The sequence below is a fragment of the Parasteatoda tepidariorum genome, chromosome 10 (genome assembly GCF_043381705.1).
Source record: "Parasteatoda tepidariorum isolate YZ-2023 chromosome 10, CAS_Ptep_4.0, whole genome shotgun sequence".
In the NCBI taxonomy this organism is placed as follows: Eukaryota; Metazoa; Arthropoda; class Arachnida; order Araneae; family Theridiidae; genus Parasteatoda; species Parasteatoda tepidariorum.
In genome coordinates, this window is record NC_092213.1 from 85994678 (window position 1) to 86001348 (window position 6671).

Sequence of the window (6671 nt, forward strand, 5' to 3'; positions counted from 1 at the left end):
ATCCAAAGTTTGGATGCCTCTATCTTAATTTTATATTTTGCATATTTCGCCATATATAGAGACCTTTTTAAGCGAGTTAAAAGAATTTTGAACATAATATTAAAATTCATTTATCCAAAGATAATTGCATGCAGAAAATAAACTTTAGTAGATATTTATTATTTTTTATTACGTTAATAAATAATTGCTGGAAATTTTTGATTTATAAGGCATACAACTTTTTATACAATTTTTATGTATGTAATTTTACATGGCAAAATACAAAATCGAGCTAAATCTATCGAATTGTTCCTGTATATATTTAAAATTCGATTTCTCAGAAACTATTCAACCGATTATGCTCAAATTTTGCATTTTGTCAGGTGAAATTACATATTTTAAGAGGATGTAAAAATTTTATAAGTCTTAATTTAAATTTTGTCACTGCTGTAAAAGATTTTCTCGATGTTGTTGTTGTTGCTCATTTACGTCGCACTAGAGCTGTATAATGGGCTATTGGCGACAGTCTGGGAAACATCCCTGAGGATGATCCGAAGACATACCATCGCAATTTTGATCCTCTGCAGAGGGGATGGCACCCCCGCTTCGGTAGCCCGACGACCTGCACGCGAAGTCGAGCACTTTACGGTAGAACAGTTTAACGAGGACCCATACCGCACACCCTCGGTCCCACCGCAGCCTGATCCAAGTGGTCACCCACCCGCACACTGATCGTAGCCAGTGATGCTTGACTTCGGTAAAGAATTTCTCGAAAAAGTTTATAAGTTAGCAAGTATGTAAATGTTCAAAGATTCCTGAAATTTTGCAGCAGTTTTTCGTGTCAAGAATTTTTTCTATACATTATCGGCAAAACACTGTTGAAAATAAAAATTTAAAATAAAAAAAATGTAAAAGGAACTAATAAAGTGAAAAACAAGTTTTTCTAAAGGGGGGGGGGCGCTAAAAGTCTGTTTAATTAAATTTTAATTAAGTCGTTCAAAAAATCGGAAGATAGTATTTTAAATCTGTTCTCTTTCTTTTGACGTCTTATTTGAATTATCAAACAAATATACGTCTAAAATACATAAGATTGAAATGGAAAAGCAATAAATAAAATTTTAACCGAAGTTCTTTTAAAAACTAGAAAAACTCACTAAATTTAACTTTTGAAAATTATTGTAAACCCCTGATTCTCCTCCCTCTCAAAATACTGTCTTGAAAACTGCTGCTTACGTCATGCGCAACTTTGCACTAATATTACGGCTTCTGATCATTTACACTTTCGGAGTTTACTTGCTTGATTTAAGTTTGAAATTGAAGTTTCTAAATGATATTCTGTTTTATTGTTCCAAGTTTAAGATATTTCCCTTTTGATATAAAAAGTAGGTACATAGTTTAGTTGCATTTCATTTGCCTTATTAAGTATTTAATTTTCGCATTGCTATTTGTTTTTTTAAGATTATCAATTAATATTAACTTAATTTAAAACTTATATTTATGCTTGGAACGGCCTTACCCAAAGGATATTAAAAGGTTATTATGCTCCCTTCTTAATTTCAGTAAGTTTCAAGTAAACACTGAAACTATAATTTAAATTAAATTATCAATACTTTAATTTATTACTGTTATTACTATTTTACCTTAATTATTATTATTATTATTATTATTTTTGGATGTATGAGTTGCCGATAGATTCAAGTAAATAGCATTTACAATACATTTATAGTTATTATAAAAAATGGAAATTAGCACTAACGTTAGTTAGATTTACATTAATACCAAAATATAGCTCAACAAATAAAAATAATATTTCAGAAATTGATGATTTTTCCATATTAAAAAGTTTTATGAGGCTCCAGACTAGTTATCGAGATTTTAAAATAGAAACTGCGTATTACTATAATTTGATTCTGAATTTTGCCAAATGTAGCACTTATAATATTTTCTTAACCCACTTTCGAGTGTATCTATGGCTAGAAGATTGTACTTGTAATTTCGGTAACTTTCCGATTATCTTAAGCAATTTTAATTTCAAGACAGGATAATATATGTTTTATTCGTTTTCTAATCACCATACGTGGAATTGATTGCTTATAGGAATAATTGTGATTTATTTTGAAATTGGAATTCATTTGAGAAATTTTGATCTTTTCAATTAATCAATCGTCGAATACTGTCAAGTTTCGAATAATGTCCATAAAAATTTTTGTGACCAGTTCTAAGACACCCTAGTTCAGTTTGTTTTAGGCGATAGTTCGGAACAAGGAAGATAACATGGAAGAGAACGTGATCGATTTTAGCGGTTCTTGGGTACTAATTGATGAATTGCTTCTACCACAAAATTTTCGGAACTTGAATGTAGTTTATCTATTGATTCGACTTCATATTTATGTATCGTGCGAAACAAAATTACTCGTCTTAAATAACTTTCAATCTAATAAGTAAATGGTTTACGTCTTGAGTCTCAATTTTTTTTTGTTCGAGGACATAATCTTGTACATGCTGATTAATTTATATAAACGATATTTCAAGTTACAAACCAGAAAAAAAAAAAGTTTTTTTTTCTCCGATGGATTTGAATTTTTGATCCTCAAAATATGAAAGATAGTCAATATTTTAAATGTTTTCCAGCCCGAAAATATTGCCAAAATTGTTTAGGTAGTAGAGCGATTGAATGTTTGGATTTCTTAATGTTAACAAAACTTTTTGAGTATTTCGCTAGATTTGAAAAACTTTTTTAAGCGAATCATGAAGTTTTTGCACACTATTATCAGATTCGTTTATCCAAAGATAATTCTATGCAAAAAATAACCTTAAATAAATATTATTTTTTATTTTATTTACTAATTGTCGAAAACACTTTGCATTGTAAAATATAGAAATTTTTTTTTATAATTTTTAAGAAAGTAATTTTAAAGGCAAAATGAGAAATTTGAATGAAATCGGACTACTAGTTTCCAGGTAGTCCAATACTAAAAGAAGTTATTTATGTAAAATTCAATTTCTGAAGAACACTTCGATTGATTTCATTCAAATTTTAAATTTGCTTTAAAAGTTTTACGAGGTGATATTTGCAAAATGGAATTTTAACATTAAGTGATTCAAACTTTCTACCACTCTCCTTCATAAACTGTTGATACCATATTTTGCAGATAGCAGGTGCTTCTCCTGGTTTAAGGGTCTAAGAGCTGAATTCCTCATAAAGTTAGACATTCAAACAAATAAGATCGAGTAGTAGTATGTACATTAAAGTCCGATCAATAGATAAAATATTTTCAGGGTTTTCCCTTTTTTGAGCCCTGTTTATACATAAATGCATACATCGTTATTACATAGCACATGAATACATGCGTACTTATATTGAACATAGATTAAATTGTGTATATACGTACAAACATACGGGCGTACAAATATACCCACATTTACATAGATACATTATATGTATATTCACATAAAGTATGTGTGTCCCGCAGTGGACAGATCGTTAAGACACGGTTCCCAGCAGATCACCGAAGTCAAGCATCATTGGCTACGGTCAGTGTGCGGATGGGTGACCACTTGGATCAGTCTGCGTAGGGACAGAGAGTATGCGGTATTGGTCCTCGTTAAACTGTTCTACCGTAAAGTGCTCGACTTCGCGTGCAGGTCATCGGGCTACCGAAGCGGGGGTGCCATCCCCTCTGCAGAGGATCAAAATTGCGATGGCATGTCTTCGGATCATCCTCAGGGGTGTTTCCCAGATCGTCGTTAACAACACTACAACAACAACAATAAAGTATGTGTGTATCAGCATATTTGTGAATTAACGTACATAAGATCATGCATACTTATATGTACAACTTAAAGTATATATACGTATGTACAATACGCATAAAATAAATGGTCCACTCTAAATAACTTTTCATCTAATGATGGTATCTTCACATTGAAGGACTCAATCTTAAAGGTTCGAGAGGATGACATATATGCTAATTAATTTGTGCCCACGATATTTTAAGTTACGAAATCAGACACAAAAACATACTTTCTCTGAACAAACATGCCTTTTTTATGGTGTTTCTTGGGTTTTTGACTCTCAAATTATAGGGGTGGCCGTAATCTGGAAAAAAATAGTCCCAATAGTTATAGTCAGAAGAGCGGTTCAAAGTTTGTACCCCTTAATGTTAATATTTTTTACGTATGAGACCACATCTTGAGAGCATCTTATGTGAATTGAAAAAATTTTTGCACTCAATTAAAAAATTCGTTTGTCAAAAGCTAATTCCATGCAAAATATAAATTTTAGTCAAAATAATCATTTTTTATTATTTTATTCAATGATAGTCTAAAAAATTTTGAATTTAAGTTAAAGAATTTTAAATGGCAAAGCGCAAAATTTGAACGAAATCAATCGAATAGCTCTTAAAAATGCGACTTTTTCAAAATTCAATTTTTCAGGAACTATTCGATCCATTTTACTCAAATGTTGTATTTTGCCATTTAAAATTTCCTTCTTTAAAATGTTATAAAAAATTATATACTTAATAATCAAAAAATTTCGGCTATTACAAAATAAAATTTAAAAACAGTAAATATTTACTGAAAGTTATATTTTGCAAAGAATTATCTTTGGATAAACAAAATTTATATTTGTATGCAAAATTACTTTAATTCGTTTTAAAAGTTCTCAGGACATGGTGAAATACGCAAAAAGTAAAATTAACATTAAGGAGTCTAAGCTTTGGACTCAGACCTCACTATTGGGACGATTTATTTCGGATTGCGAATACCCGTTGGACGGCTCTTTTGACCAACCTATTATTAGGACCATATTTCCCAGAGTGCGGCTACCCCCTATATTTTGTGGGTCAGAAATGTGCATCCGTCGAGAAAAGGTATGTTTTTCAGAGAAAGTACGTTTTATTTTTGTCTAATTTCATAACTTAAAATATGGTTTGCATTAATTAATTAACATATTTGAGATCCTTTGAACCCTTAAGATTGAGTTCAAGAACGTAAATATCCGATCATTAGATCATCTCGCAGTAGAGTGAACTTTAAGACACGGTTCCCAGTAGAACACCGAAGTCAAGGATCACTTGCTACGGTCAGTGTGTGGATGGGTGATCACTTTGATCAACCTACAAAGGAACCAAAGGTGTGCGGTATCTATCCTAATTAAGCTTTTCCACCATTAAGAGCTCGACTTCACGCGCAGGTCGTCAAGGAGGAGATCCATCCCCTCTGCAGAGGATCAAAATTGTGTTGACATGTCTTCGGATCATCCTCAAGAATGTTTCCCAACTCTACACCAATAGCCCATTGTTCATCGTTAGTACGACATAGACCAACAAAAACAACCGATCATTAGATCAAAAAATTTTCAGAGTAGTCTGCTTTTTGTTTTCAACAAGTAATTTATTCATTCTACGTCCATATGACATACAATGTACTCACGTGTGCAAGTACTATATGCATGTACTGTCTAATAACAATGTTATTCATACAACGATAGTTAAAGTAACCACAGATATATAATTATATACTGCGTGTGTATTCATGTATTTTTATTTATACGTGTGCATGCACCTGTATACATATAATGTAGGCATGTATTCCTGTACGTACAATATGTATGTACATACAATTCATATGTATATGCATAAAATTTCATTCAATATACGCAAGTACGCACACAAAAATTTCCTCTTATTTTTCAGAGAAAGGAGCATATCTGACGAGGAAGTCATTTATTTGAATGAAGATTGTTTCGCTAATTCCTTCATGTTAAATATGTTACGTATTCACTGGTGGTTATTATACCTATAATATCATTTGTTTATGTATTGACGAAATAGTTGATTTAATTATGGTACATCTGTTTTGTATTATTCACTAATGGTTATTATACAGATAATATTTTTATATATTAACAAAATACCTAATATAATTATGGCATATCTGATTTGTACAAATGCACTTGTCATATACTAATTGTTATGATAATCATAATATTTATTTGTTGTTGTGCATTAAAAAATATGTTTGGAATTTCTACATTCATTAAACGATTTTTTAAAAAAAAAATATTTTGTTATCATTAAATTTCCTACATTTATCATATCATACATATTAAGTAAGAGATAATTAATCAGTTGCATTTTATTTATTTTGACAAAAGAAGATATTTCATGTTAATTTTCTTTGATATACAAAAAACTGAACACTTTTGCACTCATCAAAATATCTCACACCGCATAAATTTCTGAATAAGAAAGAAAAAATACGCAGACCCTCTTTGAGTATTACATATGTTCTATTTATGTTGTGTTTTTATTAATCAAATCGTTAAATAAAATAAAAAATTTCATATTGAACGATATTTTAACTTGTAAATCACTATGTTTCTACAGCAAAGTAAGTCAGACTGATAAAAAATGACTATTTTCCCCAAAATAATCAAGCAAAATTGATGGAAAGGAGAATTTTCCTCGGACTGGGAAGCTATAAGAAGTAAAATATAAAACAAATAATGAAACGCGCCGTCATACAATCGTGGGAGAGATGACATCACGTTCAGAATGACGTTTTAGCTGACGTACACTAGCAATAGCATTAAATTGCATTGTCAATGAAAATCTTATGACAGGGTAGATTTTAGCTGAGCCCTTTTTAGGTTTACATGAAAAGGTTTTTGTTGGGTGAAAAATACC

The 6671-nt window shown here is 30.8% G+C and overlaps 1 long non-coding RNA gene across 1 annotated transcript; it reads left to right on the plus strand.

The window, feature by feature from the left end:
* The first annotated feature begins 1134 nt into the window (after positions 1 to 1134).
* On the plus strand, positions 1135 to 6045 carry LOC139426789 (uncharacterized). Its single transcript, XR_011638011.1, has 2 exons — positions 1135 to 1361; positions 5679 to 6045. It is a non-coding gene; the product is annotated as an uncharacterized lncRNA (long non-coding RNA).
* The last annotated feature ends 626 nt before the right edge of the window (positions 6046 to 6671 follow it).